The 20,563-nt window shown below is 46.1% G+C and overlaps 1 protein-coding gene across 17 annotated transcripts in view; it reads right to left on the minus strand.

The window, feature by feature from the left end:
- The window catches only part of TRPM8 (transient receptor potential cation channel subfamily M member 8), a 128,185-nt gene that overhangs the window by 59,920 nt on the left and 47,702 nt on the right, over nt 1-20,563 (minus strand). The window lies entirely within an intron of this gene.

The raw sequence follows: 20,563 nt of genomic DNA on the forward strand, positions 1-20,563 counted from the left end.
CAGGTTGGATGAGGCTCTGAACGACCTGGGACAGTGGAAGGTGTCCCTGCCCATGGCAGGGAGTGGAAAGAGATGGGCTTTGAGGTCCCTTCCCACCCAAACCAGGCTGTGACAACTCTGTGGGGAGGAAATGCTGTGTCCCATCAGCCAGGTCATTAATGACAATATAATCAATCCCCGGGGTACCTTAGCAGCAGCTACTCTGCAGCTGGACTTTGTGGCCACTGTTCAGCACCCTCTGGTCACTTGGCCAGTTTTCAGTTTGCCCCACTGGCCACTTCCTCGGCCTGCCCTTTATCAGCCCCTATGTAAGGATGGTGTGGCAGACAGCATCAAAGGCTTTACTAAAGTTGAGATAGACACTGGTCCTCCTTCATCCACCACTGAGTAACTGCACCATGGAAAGGTGCCAGGTTGCTTAAACACAAGTCTGCCTCCAGTGGAAGTGTTTTCCTTAGTGGACTCCCCACGATGTCCCTGTCCATGCATGGGTATGCCTGGATACGCATGCCATGTCCCTAGGCAATGTCCCTGTCAATGCAAGGAGCTTCTCACTCCTGCCTGGCAGTAACATCCCAGGCGTTTCTGTGCGTTTTCCAGAAGGAAACAGAGGCAAGAAAGAAAAGACAACTCCAGTGACAGCAGAAAACTCAACCCCAGGGAGACTGGAAACCTCTGAAGCCTGACTTTCATAAGGCAATAGGATTTCATCCCACAGCTGGCATAGCCCCGTGTGCAACAGAGATTTTCTGCTACAAGGGGTGGATCATTTCAGCCCAGTGTGGACACCAAACATTTGACAGCCACATAAATAAACCCTATTTTTATTTTGCAGGACAGTTTACTGATTTCCTGTCACCACTCATGTCTCAGCACACAAAACCCCTAAGTAAACCAAGGAAGGAGATATTTTATTCATGAATACAAAGCCCAGCTGAGTTCTGAGAAAGCTTGTTGTTGCTTTTGAGGTGTCTCCTCTCCAGGCATGGAGCTGTGCAGTGCATCACATGGAAAGTGTCACAAGTCCCCAGCACAACAAACTTGGCAGAAGATGCACAGGGAATGGCCAGTGTGTGAGAAGAGGCTTCTGTAATCCATTGTCAGGCTGGAATTTGGTCCCAGCTCTACTTTGTGTATTCTAGCTGCTTAATCCAATTACAAGAAGTGACCAGCTAAGGATTAGATGAGAAGGAAGCCAAGGAAGTGACTTTGGCCCAGGACTCAGCTGACAGATGCCAAGTTACACAGTGCAATTCTCTTGGTAAACGTGGATTTATTTCTGCAGCAGTTCTCTTCAGCCATTGCAAATAAACAACTCTACAGCATCTTCAGCTCAGGAGTTTTGCCTTCAAGACTGTCAAAGCACAGCTAAGCTCAGCTTCATTAAATTGGAGTGCTGACCTATGTAAGCCACAGAAAATCTGCTGTTGAATTTGTCCTTGCTTTTCCAAGTGATACTGGCAACACTGTCGGAATGTGGAAAGTCAGAAACACGGATTCATTGCCTGTTCACTGTTTACCTGTGAAACATTCGCCATTCTCCCAAGCACAAGGAACAGCAATCGTTCCAATATCAGCATGTTCCAGTATCAGCATTTGGAAAAGCCAGTGAAGATGGAGCTGGAAGCAGGAGGATGGCTGAGTGCAGAGCCACAAGAACCAGCACCCTGATGGCACCAGCAGCCCCTAAGTGCCCCGAGCAGCCTCTGCCTGCAGTCCTGTCCAGCTCCATGCCTGGCAGCCAGTCCTGACCTGAGCTGGAAGGCAGGTGACTCCTTGGACCCATCTGCAGCTTTGCCTACAGCTCCAATTCCTGCTGCTCGTCTGGACCCCTGGATGGATCCTGCTCCATCCCTTCACTGGGGTTGGGGCTTTCCACTGACCCTTTTACCTGCACCCAGCTCTGTTGCTGCATCCCCAAGGGCTTGAGGAAAATATTTCAAATGGCAAAGCCCAGCCCTGGCCGTGGTTCTGGTGGTGTTTGAGGCATTTCCTCGCTGTCCCAGTGGATGGATTGCAGGGGCCACTGGCAGCTGTATTTACCATCCTGAAGTGCCTTGAGTGCTCAGAAGTTGCACACAGTTCACAGGCACATCACCAGTGGAGACAGCTTTCAAGGAAGTTGGGCTTCCAAAGGACAGGAAAGAGGTTTCACTTTGCTATCAGCACTAGGAAGCACTTCTGAGCCCCTCAAGTTTTAATTTTATTGTAAAATCCCTATAGCAGCTTTTGGTATCCACATGCCTCCTTTTCCTGATACTCTTGGCTCTTTGGAGAGCCACAAGGTTCCTCTCTCTAGGATGCACCTGGATGCAGGATTTGGCCACATTTCTCACACACACACCCCTGCCAGCTCCCACAGGCGCCATGCAGATGAGGGCAGCAGCTTCCTGCAGAGATTCAAACCCCTACACTGCCCAGCAATTCCAAACAATTCTGCAGAGGGGCTGCACAGGTGTCACCAACTCCCTGAAAACACCTGGCTTCATGGTCTCAAGGGTCACTCGGTATTTGCTGTCCCAAAGCCAATGGAACCGGGGCAGCTGGACACAAACCCAACCCTGGGAACAGCCTGTGGATCCTGTTGGATCCCAGAGACCTGGGGTTTTTGAGTTTTCTGTGCTTTCTGGCACTGACCCCCTGTAGAAAACTGCTTGTGACCTGAGGCCTTGGAGAAGGCTCCAAATTTGAGTGATGGAGTTAAAGTCACGGGTGTGTAGTTAAATAGAGGTGTGTGATTTCACACGGTGAAGGGTTTTAAATTTGAGATTTTTATAATATATTGATAAGTATGGGACAAGATGGAGGATTTTGGGAGTTGTTTTCTTTCTGTGTTCTTCTTCCTTCTCCATGGTTTCAGGCAGTAGTTTCTAGTTGGACAGTCAGTGCTGCACTGCAGGTCACAGGGGTTTGGTTATTGGGTCAAAAGCATAAATAATATAGGTGTTAATTCTCTATTGGACTGGTTAGCTTTAAGAGATCTTAGCTTTAGAGATCCAGTAGCCAGCTGGATTCACCTCCATTTTGCTCACTTTTAGCTGGTGGCTGGAAGTGTTGCTGAACTCTCTGTACTTTAGATAAGATTTAATAAACACCCAAGCCCAAACATGAGAAAATTCATTTCCTTCGTGTGTTTTTTAATCCTGGCTCTGAGTGAAGACACAAGAAACTCCAGACAAAGCACTCATTAAGTGGTGCAAACACCACTCTGTTATAGACCCAAATCCCCCCTGTGACCTTGTAAGAGCACGTGACAGGGGACAGGCCAACATCTGGAGCTCCAACACCAGGCTGCAGGACAGCTCCTGGAAACTGGAGTTTTCTGAACTGCACATAGAATTGTTTGTAAGCACTTGATCAATGCCTTGCAGACAGAAGAAACCCACTGGTTTGGTAGTAAGGAGACTGAGTACATTTTTCAGTCTCTTGCCTAGATATATGCCACCTCTGCAAGCTGGAAGGAGAAGCAGGCAATGAATATTTTGACAAATATTCTAAAGGTTTTACCAACACAAGCTGATGGAACACACAAATAGGAAAAAACCCCACATACTTTGCATTATTACTTTCTTATGGATTAGTCCAAGAGGTCCACAGATTGCTAGCTGAACTTTTGTGAATAGTGTTACTTAAATTAAGTTCTCTAGTCCCAGTTCTGGTTTACATATATTTAACTCTCTCTTCCCATGCAAGCTTTGTATTTTAACAAATAACTGATATCTTCAACGGATTATTCTCCCTTTAAAGATAGCACTGTCGGGGCAGGTCACTGGCTTGGCAATATTAAAGCTTAAATCCATTTAACCCACCAGCCCCCAACCTCATTTTTCCAATTTGGCTGAAGGTGGAGCTGTCTGGGTGCATAAGCTGACTTGCCTGTGAAAGCAGATGGCATTTTCCTTCCCTAGCTGAGACAAAGGCATTCCCAGAGCAATTCAAACCCTTCTACACTGCCATCCTCTGGCAAAATATGCATACAATATTAATGACAGTTATTTTTGTCCTGTGGCACATTCAGTCCTAGAAGAAGAGTGGGAATCTTTTCCTAGTTCCTGAAGAATCTTTACTGGAAAAGATCCAGTAAGTCTGATCCAAGTAGAAAGTAGAGAGGTGTTTCTCCCCCGCCCCCCATCCAAGTGCATCTTTCTTGTATTACTTCTGTGAAGATGAATATACAGTTATCCATAAAGGTATCACATTTTTACAGGATATCTAAGGACAATATTATTAGAATGCATGATTTTCAAGCTCAGAAGCTAGAAGATGGAAAAAAAAAGGTCAAAGCAGACAATACAGAAAGGAGTTTGCTCTTGGAATGTCTGCCCAGAGTCAGATGCTGGATGACTGATCTGACTGGAGCTGTCCACTACAAGAATGACAAAACTCAGTCAGGACCTGCTGAATTGGCAATCGACTTTGGCACTGGCATAGTTACTCAAAGTACCTGGACTCAAACAAGATCCTGGCACTGCTGACTGAATTTCCCACCTTTAATCCAGGCTGTCAGCAGGAAAACTACCAGGTGGTAAACAAGGAAAGCAATTCCTCAATCACAGACAACAAGGCACCAGAGTTTTGTGTCAATCCAGCTACAGCAAACATACTTGAACTCTTCCAGGGATGGGGCAGTCACAGCTTCTCTGGGCAACCCATGCCAGGGGCCTTCCCACCTTCCCAGTAAATAATTTCTTCCTAATATAAATCTGATGTAAATATCACTGCAGAGCTCTCATATTGAGAAATCCCATCCTCTGTCATGAAGATTAATTTATTCCAGGACTGGGTCCAGGCAATTCTCTCTGCTATGGACCTCAGCCATGAAATGAAAACAGAGCCTACAACAGCAAAGAAAATAAAACTGACCAGTGCCATGACAGTGTGCAGTGAGAATTGTAAAAGTGGTTCCCTTAGTGCCATCTGGCAAATAATCCTTTACAGAAAACAGCAAGCACTCACTGAGACCCCACCTAGAATTAAAAGCTACAACACTTGCTGGGCTTTAAGTAACACACAGAAGGTACCAGCCCAGGTGTTACAGAACAAGAGTGCACGAATTGGAGAGGTGTGGTCTAAACGGCTGCTGCAGAGGTCTTATGCAGGGGTTGTTTTCACCTTCCTCTGGGGTCTGAGTGCCAGAATTCAGGAGCAGACTGTGGGCACTCCACTCCTGACACCTCCAGGATGTGAGCCTCAGTCAGTGCAGGAACAGGCTGACCAAGAGCTAACCCAGGAGCCTGGAACAGGCTGAAGCCATGAGATGGATAATTGACACCACCAGACTCACACTGACAGCAGTGTCACCCACTTCTGTGCAGGCCTGGTGCAGCAAGAGCAATTCACCCCCCAGGGGAGAACAGAAGTGTTCCACCAGATCCCAGTGCAGACCCTGGTGATTCCCCTGGCTCCCAGCTCACCTATGAACCCACCTGCAAACACAGGTCTAATCCTGGGATGCATGCACTGGATAAAGCTTGGGAACCCCCACACTCACACTGTACAGCATCCACTTGCAGATTTAGCTGCATTCAAGAGCTGAGACCTTAATTTGGCATTTCAGACTGCTGCACTTGCTTTGGTAGTTTTCCTACTACTGTTGTGAATAGTGTCTGGGCTCCTACATAATTAACAGCAGCATCATGCCTACGAAGGGCTTCTAATTTGCTAGGCTGCCTTTTCATGCAAGTGAAAAAAATTTAAACAGACATTAGCAAGCAAGAGGCAGAACCCTACACATGATGCTGGTGGAGGAATCTTGAGTTCCTGCCTTGAGCAAAAACCTGAAATGATGAAACTATCCACCAAAAAAATCTATAAAGTAAAAACCAACAGATACCAGGTGATTCCTTTGTACTGAAAGGGGAGTCTATCCTCCTATGGTATGAGACCATGAATGTGGTCCAGCCTTCAGTTTTGAGGCTGAGATAAAGAGATGTGCCATTCTTACAGAGTGAGCTACAGACAGATGTCCTGTCATTTTCTGCTCCACACACGTCTCCCTGCTGCTGTCCATTGTCTAATACTGATCCAGGCACTGGAGCAATTCCTGTTTCCCCAAATTAAAGAAAAAACCTAACAGATCCAGCCTCCCAGCCCTGAGGCAGCTCTCTTCTCCAAGTACTCCATACAAAATCTCCCATGAGACAATCTCTTCTTGGTCTCCTTCCTCCTGAATCCCTTTAATAAGCCATTCCCTTTTATCAGAATCCTTTCTATCTTCACATTTTTTTACCATCTCTTCTCCCTTCCCTTTTTTTTTTTTAACTGCCAGAAAAAGAAGTTCTCACAGAGTGCAGCTGCATTTAACTAAGGATTTGGAATTCTGCAGGATGCCCTGGGTTGCTGTGGACAGCATACCAACCAAGCCTTTAAAAAGCTAGAGGAAGAACCACACACAGCCCCTACATCTCAAGTAATTCCCACGTTCCTGTCAATTTAGCTGATGTTTTGGCGCTGCAGCGATTTTCCCTGAGCCTTGGAATGGGAAGCAGGCACGGCTGGGCGTTTATCTTTTGCCAAGTGCTCGTTCCCTTTGGTATCCAACAAGCCTCTTTTCAACTTCCCTGATAACAAGTACATTGTTTACAGCAAACATTCTCACAGAAGAATGTAGCTTGCACCCGGGGTCAGGCTCGGGGAGATGGTTATTAGCACAGCTGAAGGGATGTGCAGCAGGTAATTCTGCCTCTATTTTTCTCTTGTATCTCTTGTATCAAAGCAATAATGGAAGTGTGTAGATTTTTAGATGCAAGGTTTCATGTTGTTTCCTATGAAAATAAGCTTTACCTTAGGGAACATCCCCCCTTTCTCCTATTTTCCGCTAGCTCCTGATGCTAAGCACAACAAAATAGAATCCCAGAATGGTTTGGATTGGAAAGGACCTTAAAGCTCATGTCATTCTACCCCCTGCCATGGACAGGGACACCTTCCACTATCCCAGGTGGATATCCAAGCCCTGTCCAACCTGGCCTGAAACACTTCCAGGGATGGGACAGCCACAATTTCTCTGGGCAACCTGATGTAAGCCTCATGCAGTATGGAATAGCCCTTTGGTTGGTTCAGGTAAGGTGTCCTGCTTGTGCCCTCTCCGTGTTCCTCACTCAACCCCAGCACAGCTCAGCAACAGCCAGAACGCCCCAGTCTTATCAACACTGCATCAGTCACAAATCCAAAACAGCATCATACAGGCTGCTGGGAAGAAAATGGACTCCATCAAATCCATACTAGAACAGCAAGACAGGCATCATTACCTTCCTGTAATATTCTTTAAAGAAACACAGTCTGTTCCCACCATTATGTTTATATTTAATCCCTGAGCTTTCCAAATGAATATTGGTACAACAATCTGAAAAAATCCCAGTTCAGAATAAAATTACTTTTTTTGAAAAATCCCTAAAAATTTTTAGCACTGATTTTTCAAGCTTGTTGCAGCTGCAGCAGGGATTCCCCTATTTGTCAGTGTTTTTGTGCTGCCCCTTTGGGAACGAGACTGTTCCTAAAGAATTGACACAGCAGCAGGGACCAGCAACAGTCCCTTCCTCACCTGGGGGAGGTCAGACCAGGATCTTCACTCCAACCAGGACAGTCCTCGCCTGAATTACGGCAAAGGAGTGTGCCAGGAGTGTCTCCAGCATATCTGCATGAAGCTCTTGGACTCACATTGTCTCTATACCTCCAGCCCTCCGGTGCAGCAAGCTAACTAAATCCCTGGAGCAGTGTTCCTCCTGGCTGGGATCAGCTGGCAGGCAACCTGCCAGCCTAGCAGGGATTCACTTTAGTGTCTTCCCACCCCTTAATGGAAGGGCTGTGCCAGGAATGCCCCCAACTGGTTCAGCACTAAGCTTCTCAAAGGACTCTGGCAGCAGGCAACAAAGGAAGGGCTTCCAAGCACGACAGGGAAGCAGACCCCACTTCCCACTTCAGGGGACTCCTTCACCCCCCAGTCTAATAATAAAAGCTCTTTAACTACACACCTTTACTTTCTTCAACAGCTTGAGTACTCCTCTGCACTACAGACCAAATCTAAGCCAAATTAAATTCTGGTACCAGTGGCCACTAACCTATCTTCCTTCAAACAGCATCACTTCTCAATGTGCTCACCCCTGCTCCTCAGCAGCTTTTGGTGAATATCCATTTCTATGTCCCTCTTGGCTTTAACATAGCAGACTGTGCACATTTGAAGCAAGGCCTCTGCTCAGCACTTGCTCCTGGGAAGAGGATGAGAGGACAAACAGCATGTGACAGATATTTCTCAGTCACCTCACACATTGCTGGGATGGTGCCGGGATACTGCAGCAGCAACACAGCCCAGAAATGCAGGAAACAAGCAGCTTCGCTGTTCGTTTCCTTTCCAAGCTACAGAAGAGACTTCAGGATCTCCTACAGCAAAACGTGACAGCACTGGAGGAGCGATTACAGCGACCCCCTAAAGTGAGAATGTATCTTTATCACCCGTCATGCATTACATCAAATGTTCGAGCAGGTAATTAGGTCACACTTTTTGACATGGCAGGGAAAACAATGCCCCTCCCCTGCCAAGCTAACAGGCTTCATCAGCCGAACACTCCCGAACTCTTAATTACGGTTTCAAAGTGCTGAGGGCACAGGTTTTGCTGCTCCCCCCAGGCTGGGAAGTGCTGGCATACCTTTTTTCACCATTAAGTGTCTACATTTGCAAACAAATCCCGGACAGAGCTGCGGCGCCTGCTGTTTGATGGCTTTCACCGGAGCCAGGCAGATGAACTGAAGGGAATTAGCGCCTGTGTTTAACAAAGCCCAGCTACAAAGCAGCTGACACGGAGCTGTCAGCACACTCGTCAGGCTTCAGAGGGAGGAAACCAGGTTATTCCTGTACAATACAGCAACATACCACGGACAGACTTGAGTGAGGGCTGGAGATAAAAAGAGGATTACAGCTTAAGGGAAGCTGGCACCCCAGCGAGGGAGCAGCCTTCTCCATCTCAACAGCACAGCTCAGCATCTCAAAGTTGTTAGATTTGTGTCCGTGATCTTGTGCTTGTAGAATTCCAGAATACCAGAATGGTTTGAGTTGGATGGGACTTTAAAGATCATCTTGTTCCAAATCCTGGGCGGGGACAGCTTCTGCTATCCCAGGTTGCTCCAAGCCCCAGTGTCCAACCTGGCCTTGGACACTTCAGGGATCCAGAGGCAGCCACAGCTTCTCTGGGCACCCTGTGCCTTCCCAACCCTCGCAGGGAGAAATTTCTTCCGAACATCTGATCTAACCCTACCCTCTGCCACTTTAAACCATTGCCCCTTGTGCTGTCTCTATCTGCCCACCTCCTCTGAAAACATTCAAAGGTGAAACCTCTTGTTTGCATTCCAAGCTTGCAAAGCAGATGATGCTTTTAAGCCCAGATCTGGTGCCTTTGTTCATCTGTAGAAATGGGAATTTAAAACCTGTAGCGTTCTGCCATCCATCCAGAGAGCTTCCTCCTCAGAGCAGGACACAGCACATTGATGTGGCAGCTCAGAAATCCAAGCCCCTCCAGGTGCAACAGATGTGCTCTTTCATTTTCTGCTAACTGACTTGGTGCTCACTTTCTATTACCTGACAGGTCATTGGCAACCTGGAAAGGCCCACGACTATGGAGTATTTGTGATCATCAAGGTTACAATGTAATTTACCCCACCAAAGTTGAAAGGCAGAGGACATTCCCAGCCAAAGAGGGGGTCTCAGTCTGGAAAGAGGAGCTGTCTCTCTCTCAGCCTGGAACAGAGCCCATGACATTCTGGCCAGTTGTTTGCTCGCACACCATCCCATCCCAGAGCCAGCCGGAATTCCTTGTCCAGATCAGTCTGTGCTTATTCTTTCCTTGTTTGTTCCACAGTTGCCATTGTTTGTTTTCCTTCTCTTTCCTTCCTACTGTTTCAGCCAGTCTTTTCAAGGCTTTTGCTAAGTGGTGTCACAGAATCTTTGAATCACTAAGGCTGGAAAAGAGCCCCAAGATTATCAAGTCCATGCCTTGAGGAGCAGCAAGTCATCACCTATGCCAAGGTGTTTACTGCTTGAATTCAGAGGTATTGCCAGAAGCCACTCCACCAAGTTCTTCACTTGACAAAGATGTCTTCTTCTCCACTGAGATCAGCCTGTTTTCTGATCCAGAACATAACACCCACCTAGAAGGAGTCTTGCTTTCCAGGTACCAAATCCTGAGTCAGGGCTGTTTAGCCCTGAAGGAGAACCAACCTTTTTATGTCTCCACCTGCCCTGCCTCCAGTGTCCTCTTGTAACACCAGAGCAGATTGTCCCAGGCAGGCCCCTTGGCTTCCCTTATCCTCTGCCCTCCTTGGAAATCCAGTTGCATTTTTCTTTGCATATCCCAGGAACTCCAAATGAAAACCACAACAAAACTGTATGAGCAGATTTCTCAATCCCTCTGGATTTCTTTCTAATCCTTTGTTTTATTCTCAGCCTTTTGGAGGACATGCCCATAGATGTGCAACCAGATGCACACCACTGGCCAAACAGCTTATCCAGCTGGCAGCAGGGGCTCCCTCCTCACAGCTCCCCAAGAGCAGAAGAGAAGAGCAAAAACATTTCGAATTCCTTCCACTACAGCACTAACTGCTCCAATGCTAAGCTTTTACACTTGATAAGAGATGGGAATCCTCCTCCAAATGCAGGGCAGGGAGCTCCCCAGCACTTCAGCTGTGAGCTCAAAAAGCAGCTTACCTGGAGGAGCAAGAGGCAGAGCCTGAACTGGAGCCAAATTGCCATTCTGTGATTATCATAGCCATTAAAAACTGAACCTGATGGAGGACAGCACAGCAGAGTAGTGCCCCAGCTCCTCCAGAGTGCCACTGACTCCAGTTACTCTATCAAAAGCAGTTAATTGTGCTTAGGCACAATACTAGAGAGTGTCAAAACACACCAAAATTTTGGTAGAGTTGTTATATCCACGTGTTCTGGTTGAGGTGAGGAGTTAAACTCCATGTATTTTTCTACAGGACAAAAGACTAAGACTGACCGTTTGCTCCTATTTTCAGAAAAGGGATCCAGCTTAAATCCTAGGAACTAAATTAATCGACAGGCTGCAACATACCCAGCTATTGCCTGTGCTGAAGCACAAACTCCAGTGGGGATGATCACAGGATAACCAGGCAGTGGTAAACAGGGCTTGGGATTCCCCTTTTTTCCCCTTCTCTTTCCACCTTTTTGTTTTCCCTTAGCCACATATCAAAGTCCCACTGAACACTCTCCTCCTTATCTGCAGGCTAAGGGATTGTGTCCAATGTATGCCAGGGAAAAGGGAAAGGCCTTCATGTCTAAGAGCAGATTAAAAGTCTCTTCTCTCTGGTTTGGGCACAGCATTACTCAGAGCTCACTCTCCCTGCCTCCTTTATTACCATTAGTGCATACAAAACAAATGTCCAGTTTGGCCACCGTTATTTCTGACAGGTTGGGCCCATAAAAGTCAAAAAAGAGGATTTATACCTGCCTGAGTACACAGGTTAAGTCATATAGTACTGAGCCCTACTCAAAATACATCTGACACAGGGCTTAAAGTATTTTAGTCCTCAACTTCAAACCTGAGCTGTGCCAGTGCTGTCCAAATCCTCCTAAGCCAGCTGGAAGTCAGTCTCTACATTTAGTAATGGGTTGGGAAGGGTTCACAAAATAGTGGCTGCAAGTTCAATGAAACAACATGTATGGACTTAAAATAAAAAAAGAAAAAAAGAAAAAGCATAAAATCAAATCATTACGTCCCGACAGGGAGAGCTGATAGAGTTTAATACTGTTTGTGCTGTTGAAAATTGAGAGCCTCATCCTTTTTTGCTGATCTGATGATTCTGATTTAAAATCCACTTAATGAATACAATTAATGAGACCGCTGGGCAGACTGGATGTGGTTCGGTCAATACTTGCAACTTATATTTAAATGAAGTGCTCACACCCAGTTCTACAAACAGCTTGTTTGAGCCAATTCGAGGTCATGCCTTTAGCACACTATCAGCTACAGAAACTTACTTGGCATTTAAACAAAAAACCTAGGAGCTGGCAGTTGGCTGAGGTGCGAGGCAATGGAGCAGCTTCTCTCCCTGGATTCATCTGCCCATGGCAGTTCTGCACACTGGTCACCAGTGGTGTCACCTGCTCAGAGCCAAAGTAACCACACCTGTCAGGTGGGTCTGCTTCAGGAAGGATCTCCTCAAACCCCTGTGCCAGCACCTGGTCCAGCACCAGAGGCTGGGAGAGCTGGGGGTGCTCACCTGCAGAAGGGAAGGCTCTGGGAAGAGCTCAGAGCCCCTTCCAGGGCCTAAAGGGGCCACAGGAGAGCTGGAGAGGGGCTGGGGACAAGGGATGGAAGGACAGGACACAGGAAATGGCTTCCCACTGCCAGAAAGCAGGGTTAGATGGGATATTGGGAAAAATTTCTCCCTGTGAGGGTGGGCAGGCCCTGGCACAGGCTGCCTAGAGAAGCTGTGGCTGCCCCTGGATCCCTAGAAGTGTCCAAGGCCAGGTTGGACATTGGGGCTTGGAGCAATGGGACAGTGGAAGGTGTCCCTGCCCATGGCAGGGGTAGAATCTGATGAGCTTTAAGGTCCTTTCCAACCCAAACCATTCTGGGATTCTGTATGCACAGCATGCAGTTAATGGACTATCTGATTAAAGTGCAGCTACTTTTGCTGACAAGTCCTGTACATCAGCTCATAAATTCTGTCTATTTCTTATTTTTATAAATCTCATCTAGATATATAGCTTAAGGGTAATGCTTTTTGTGGGAAAGATGAGCTCAAAATAAATCCCTTCATTCTCAGTTAAAAATATTTCCATAATTCTAATTGAGCTCCATTAACCACAAATTTTCAACTGCTTCAGATCACTATTCTTCCACAGGCATCTCATTGACACAGTTATCACCAGACTTCTCCATAGGATCACAGAATGGTTTGGATTGGAAGGGACCTTACAAACTATTTAATTCCAACCCCTGCACAGGAGGGACACCTTCCCCTTTTGTTTTCTGCCAGCCTGGAAAACTCCCTGCTTAGTTAAATTGAACTGTTAATGTTTCCCCAAAAGGTTTTAACTAATTATTTTCAAGGGCAAGAGGAAACAAATAACAAAACTACTCTATTTTAGTGTCAAATACACATAACTCCTGCTTCAAAACCAACTCACCTCCAGGGAGCAAATCCCTGGAAATGGAGCGAGACCTAGTTTTCAAACTCACTCCATCAGCAGCTTGTGTTCTGAGCTCATAAAACAGAAACAGTTTGGGGGCAGAATAGATACTCAAGCTCTTTTTTAATGTTTCAATGATTTCTGAGTAACACTTGCAGACTCATCACCCGGGTGCCACATGAATTGCAAATAACTGGAGGAAGGTGAGGGGGGAGGAATATAAATCCTGTTTCAAAGCTGTTCAGCCTCTATTCCCATTGAAAACTTATAAAAATCTTTTGCTTCAGCTGCACGTGACCTATTTGGCATATTTTGATATTTGGGAGCAGAAAGGAGGATTAAATTGGACACCAACACCTGAAAGCACACTGCAGGAACTTTTATACAGAAAGCAAGTGATCAAGACAGACATTGTAACTGTGAAGATATAACTGCATCACTCCCATGTGGAAGGCATCCAGGAATGATTTCCCAAGGTCAGAAAGGTGCAATCCTGCAGCTGCATACCATTGCACTGATATAAACTACTGCAAAATGCAATTAAGAGGAGCAGAGATAAAAAGAAAGCTCTATTATAGCAGGTTTACACCAGTATTATTTACAAAGTTAGTGGAAGGTTTATTCTAATAACCTGTGTAAGAGAATTTGGGAAAGCTCGATCCTTGCAGTGGAGGCAGGAGGTGGAATCAAACAGCAGGATGCAAGGATCAAAATGAGCAGGACTGCAAAGGCAGCCGCTGTTTCTTGTTTACTCCTCTCCTCTTTATTTTTCTTCCCAGAGCAGAAGACGAGCTCTCACTGTAAACAGAAGATGCAGAGTGCCAGCGAGGAGCACTGCAGGCTGGAGCCTTGCTCAAGGACAGCTGACCACAACAGCCAGGTCTCTGCAATTGCTCCAGCACTCCCAAGCCTCTCTGAAGGCACTGCTTGTCATGGCACAGCACTTAATACAGCAAATATGTTGTGGGAGGGCTGCTAGTGAAGTGAAGCCTTCGGTTTCTGGAGAGAACAGACAAATGATTGTTTGGGAAAAGCTGTCTACCCCCTTCTTCCCACCAGTTTCATCCCTGGGTGAAAGCTCCCCTTTTCCATCATCTTGAGCCCACCCCTAAGACTTCCCAGCGCTGCAGCTGAACGGATCATCCCCTGTTAAATAGATGCTGGGCTTTGCCACTCCTACACAAACTGACATCATCACAGCACAAAAACCGGGCAGTGGAGAGCCTGTGACCATCCCACCGTTGGCAGAACATCCAGTCCACAAAGAGATGAATAGGGAAGAGATGATCCTTTCCCACATAAAAGGACATAGAACTACAGGTGCAAGGGGCTCCTGCGGCTCAAAGTGCTCTTCACCAGAAAAATGCCGCTTTAAAGTCACTTCTGGCAAGGGCTGTAGTTAATTGTTGCCAATACAACCCTAGTGAGTGTAAATGAGCCCACTTCGAAGCATTTCACACTTCACATTTCTAGCTTAGCAACAGGAGTAGAAGAGGAGTGAAAAATTGGACATTATTAAATACCTGAAATTACCTCATTTATTCAGATATTGGGGAAGAAGCTCGTGTGCCCTGGTTGTCACTAAGGAAAAAACAGAAAAGCAATAAACCTTTTCCTTGTAGTTTCTGAATGGGAAGTGGGGGCAAACATTTAGTTCTAGTTTGTTACTATGCTGCTCTATTTTTAATTAGCAATAAAATAATCTTCTCTAAGCCAAGTCTGTTTTGCCCATGACTGATTGGTGAAGGTTCTCCCCGCTCTTATCTGAACCCACGGAAGTTTTTGTCTCGTTTTCTCCCCTGTCCTGCTGCAGAGGTTCCTCCATGCCAGATGAAAAGGAAGCTCTAGCAGATCAGATTTCAGAAGTCAGATATTTTGCTTGATGGTCAGCTTGGAGAAAGCTGGTTGGTACCTCAGCTTATCAGTGAAGAGGGCACAGCTCCTACATCTGTAAGGGACTAACCTGCTCATCCTCAGAGGGCAGCACTTCACACAAGGTAAGAGTTTAGCTCAATATAAAAAAGCAGCTGCTCCCCCAGCCTTGGGGGAAGTCTTTGGCTGTTTTGGCAACTCAGCATCCCATAAGGCTCTGTTCATGTCTCCTGCAAGCCTCACACCAGAGATGCTGGGTTAGCAAACTGCAGGGGCTGTGCTGTGCCAATGACAACAGACCTCCTGTGCATGTGTGTGGTGGGACAGAATCCCACAGACCAGGAAACACACAAGCCTGGAGGAAAAAAAAGTATTAAAAGGATAAAATTACTTAAGCACTGCTGACATTTCCAGCAACAAAAAATTCAGGGTGGAGGGGAAGATGCAAAACAATGAGTAACCAGCCTGACAAGGGTAAGAGGCAGGAAAATAGTGACCCTGGTTATCATCTACCGTGCTCCAACATGGCTCTGTGCAGCCACCAGGACACTGAACATGGGACTTGCATGGCATTATCTGCCTGGTGCCTGAGCTGGGACTAAAAACTTATCAAACTTGCTCTTGCACGTTTGCAGCAAACCCAGGCTCAGCACAGCCACTGTGCAGCATGTCGGAGCAATTCCGTGTGCTCGTGATGAGCTCTTTGTCCTCTTCACAGCCAGTTTCACCCTTTGTGCAGAGCATTGAGCCAAAGCCCACAGACAAATTTAATTCAGGATAAAAATGCGTTTGCCAGCACGGTTTAATCACACTTCATTGCCTCATGCTTGGTTCCATTGCAAACAGGCAGATGCAGTTGAGTTCTGTCCAGTCACTTTGGTTTTGCTAAATTTGGGAATATAATACAAGAGTAGCATTTGCACATTAGCACAAAACTGAAGATTTATTTTTCCTGATATATCTTTCATTTGTACAGTATGTGCCATGGAAATCCAGGATGAAAATGTTAATTCCAGGAACTACAGTGTATTCAGAAAGCCTTTCCCAGGACACTTACAATCACCCATCATAAAGTACTCACTATACAAGGTCTTGCCAAGTGGGTGTTTTTCCAGTTTTTTTTCACCAGCCAGGAATCTCTGGGACTGATTTCCTCTGCTATAATCAGGGCAGCAGGGTTTCTCTGCTGTTTCAGGGACTAGCACTTAAATATAACTCACTGTTTTTGTTGTCCCTTCAACAGAGTCCTAACCTTCTGAAAACACTTTGAAAAGAAACATGAATCCTGTGATAAACCAGAAGTTCTGTCACACAGCACATTGCAGCAGGGGACTCACATGGTAAGTTATGAAGAAACATCCCGGAGCAAAAGAAAACCACCACAAGCACATTTAAATTGTGATTGAAGGTTAATGATACACAAATTACTGTGCTCCCAAATTTTCACCTGCAAGCAACTGGATGCTACAGTACTGAGCACACTGAGCCATCAATACCTTCACCACATCAGCTCTGTGCTCAGGTTTCCAGTGCTACAACCCCTCCTGGAGGTTTTTTGGAGTGAGGGATTCAAAACCTTTTCTGTCACCTCTTTAGGGTCTTGATCTGTTTATGCAAGTAGTTAATACAAAGGTAGCATAACAGAATCATGGAATGGTTTGGGTTGAAAGGACCTTTAAGCCCATCCCATTCCACCCCTGCCATGGGCATGGACACCTTCCAATGTCCCAGGGTGCTCCAACCCCAATATCCAACCTGCCTGGGACACTGCCAGGGATCCAGGGGCAGCCACAGCTTCTCTGGGCACCCTGTGCCAGGGCCTGCCCACCCTCACAGGAAACAATTCCTTCCCAATATCCCATCTAAATCAACTCTTTCAGCTTAAAGCCATTCCCCCTTGTCCTATCATGACGCCCAATATATATTTCTGCACTAGCAAATTTTGCAAGCATGATGAGGATCATTAAAGACCTCACCACAAGCAAGCAGTGTAATTCCCATAGTATTGACTAGATGATGAAGTAGCATTATTACAGGAGACCTTAAACACTGGGAAATTTAAACACTGCATGGCTGTGAGAGACTCCTGTCATTAAAGGGCTGTGTGGAGAACATTTATAACACTTTAAAAATATGCTTACATGTCATAAATCACTGCCCCACAATAATACATGCACATTATATTTATAACAGTATAATTACATTACAATTACCATACAGCAGTAATTAAAGGGAAACCCTGTGTGCCATCCAAGGCAGCTTCTTTGAAACAGACTAAATATACAAGGAAAATATAATTAAGCAACAGAAGGTGAGCTGTTTCCTGATGATAATTACATTACTGGCTGTATTTTCAATTAGGTCACTTCTAAAACATCAGATTCGTTCAGGGTTTTGATGTCCATAGGAATCCTGCTGCACAGGAGCCCAGGTGGTCATGGACTTACCTACCAATCTCATTTGTTAAAAGCTTTAATGGCAAGTAGGTTTTGCCCCTTGGCAGACTTTTGGGCAGCTGCCTAATTTCTATAATGGCCTAACACAGACTTCAGCCAAAAGCAGGAGTCAATTCTGCGTTACTGAAGAACAAAAACATTCAGCTTGGGATAGTTGAAAAATAAATGCAGTTTTTTTAGCTGAAGCAAGACCTTGCAGAGGTGAGAAGTAGCTTCATTTCTATGCATTTTGGTAAAACTCTGCCAAATAAAAGGGCTTGAAGAATAAGCCAGGTGAGAGGGGAAGGCACAGGAAAGAATGTGCAGTGCTCACAATCGGGTTTACACACAGCTCAAGCTGCCAGGATCAGCCCAGGAAGCACAGCTGAGCTCTCCCACACTGCCATCAGAGGCACTGAAGAATTTAAGGACTCCATTTGGGACAACTCATTTAAATGCCTCAGACTCAGACTAAAAGCAGCAGCCTAGAGGTGGGGGAATGTAATAATGAACCCGAGTGCTCAGGTCACTTCCATTACAGAAGCATTTTAACCTCTCTGGAGAAACTGCAGCAACTGGTAAACTTCAAAGCTGAGCCCACAGACATATGCTCCATGGCTAGAGAGGGCTGGCTGCTATTTTTGTATGTGCTTTCCTGGGAAAAGCCAGCATTTCACAAACAAGTTCAGCTAGAGAAATCACTGTATATTCATTCCCTGCTCCCTCAAAGCATACAACTTTCAGGATCCTCCCCAAGAGCAGCTCCAGCAAAGCACAGATGGATGATTCTGGATTTACACTTCCCCAGGTTGTCTGAGGCAGGGAGTTATTAAACACTAGTTGTTCTCATCATTATCATAATCTAATAGGTCACAGATGGCACAAAACCTTATGGTATCCTGATTTTTGTGCCCATTTATGCTGTTGTTTGTTCAAAAAAAATTAATCTCAAAGGCTGCCAGCCCCGTCTTACTCAGAATCACCTTTTTACCTTCTCACCATCTGCTCTGAGACCTCAGTGCAAGTCCAGTCTGAGCTGCAAGTCACTGGGTTGCATTAAATTTGAAATCATCCAGCACAAAATGTACTTCATTGCTACTGATCCCTCCAGGAGAAGCAGCACTTCACTTCCCAGTCCAGCATTACCAGGACCACTGCAAAGAGAAAATATTTTGGAGGTGTGTACCTGCAGCCTGAGTCCACCTAAAATGGCTCCATCCATCAAAATCCTTCTTTAAAATCAGCCCAGTCTGATAATGGATAACATCAAATCAAGACTCACCTGGTCCACTGTCTCCTGAAACCTCATCAGACCAGACAGGAAGCTGAATTATTCCTATTTCTCATCTGGTACCTCTTTGCTAGCATGGATACTCTGTCTTAAAAAAAATCTACCACATTTATTTTGGGCCTTTACAACTTGAAGAGTCACTTCACATTCTCGTCTGGCATCCAATACTTTTTTCCATACCTGTTACACCAAAAGGAGACATTTTTTGCAGGCTAAATAAACAGAAAAAGGGATGAAAAGAAGAGGTCACAGTCCAGATTTCAGCACTGGACATGTCATACATGGACTTTTCTGTACAAAAAGCCTAGATAAACCCCAAAATCTGATTATGTAGATTATTATCTCACCTTGAAATGCATGAGAGTATCAAAGTGTGATGTATCTAACATGCCTTTCAGAGAGAAGGGCTTGCATGAGGCCCTCAACAGAGAGCGAGGAAGGAGGGGGGAAAAACTGGATTTATCCTATCATTCAGTGAGCCACCACAGCCCCAGAAAGAAGGTGGGGGAGCCTGGCATTCTGCCACCAGAGAAAGCTCAAAGAAAGCTGTTCTCTTTTAAGCCAGCCATATGGAAATGAAGCTCTGAGCTGCAGCATGGGGAAAGCTGCTCTTACAGCAGCATTGCTCTACTCATAGAGGAGATCTGCTACACACAGGCAAGGAGAGAGTGGAGTGTGTGGGCTCATTGATCCTGCAGAGAAATCAGGATAAACAGCAAGTTCCTCTGGAAATAGAGCTGGTGATCCAAAAGGGGAAAATGTAAACCTGCAGATAGACCATGCAACAGCATCAGTTCGTTTGGAGCATGGAGAGCTCACCAGGATGAGTGGCAGGGACACACATGAAGGATGGGAGCACTGGGTCCATGGGAATCTAATGAGGTTTAACAAGAGCAAGTGCTGGTGCTGCACTTGGGTGCAGGCAAGCCCCAGAATTAATCCAGGCTGGGATGGAGCTGCCCTGGGAGAAGGACTTGGGGGTGCTGTGGGTGAGAGCTAGACCTGCCCCAGCCCTGACCCCCCTGCCCTGGGCTGAGCCCCCAGAGTGGGTAACAAAGGAGGGGGGAATTCTGTCCCTGTGCTCAGGTGAAACCCTGAAACCTTCAGAGCTGCCCTGGCCCAGAGGCCAACAGCAGATATGGAATTGCTGGAGTGAGTCCAGAGGAGGCCACAGAGATGATCAGAGGTCTGGAGCACCTCTGCTATGGGGAAGGGCTGGGAGAATTGGAAAAGAAAAGGCTTTGGGTAACCTAATTGTGGCCTTTCAGTACCCAAAAGGAGCCTACAAGAAAGATTTAGCATTTTAGTAGTACCTGGCTGGCAGAATGAAGTTCAGAGTCACTTAAAAGTCTGAAAATCTTTAGAAGAAAGCTTTGTGTCTTTTCTAGTGAGTCACTGGTCTGTTACCATTGCCAAAGGAAAGAAGGGGTAGGTAAAGCACTGCTGTTACCCAGAACTATCTAAAGAGTTGCGGGTTTTGTAACCAAGGGGAGATACAGCTGCACTGGACTACAGCACAGCAAAAAACCAACCCTGTCCCAGCGGCAACCCTGTTTGCACAACCACTCAACCCCAACTCTATTGCCAGCCTCATAAATCTCAGATAAAAGAGATGCTTCTGTGGTGAGGTGCTGGCTGAGGCACAGGGCCCTACACTGAGGGTCTACTTCAAGCACCGTGGAAAATCTGAGCCAGTCACTTCTGTGCTCCACCTTCTTCTGGTTCAAAAGGAACAAAAAATACTCCCTCCCTGAAAGGTGAGAGCCATTAGCAACTGCAGGGACTAAGTGCACTTACAGTTGTGTGACAAAATGGGAC

The sequence above is a fragment of the Sturnus vulgaris genome, chromosome 7, assembly GCF_052056855.1.
Source record: "Sturnus vulgaris isolate bStuVul1 chromosome 7, bStuVul1.hap1, whole genome shotgun sequence".
NCBI classification, from domain to species: domain Eukaryota; kingdom Metazoa; phylum Chordata; class Aves; order Passeriformes; family Sturnidae; genus Sturnus; species Sturnus vulgaris.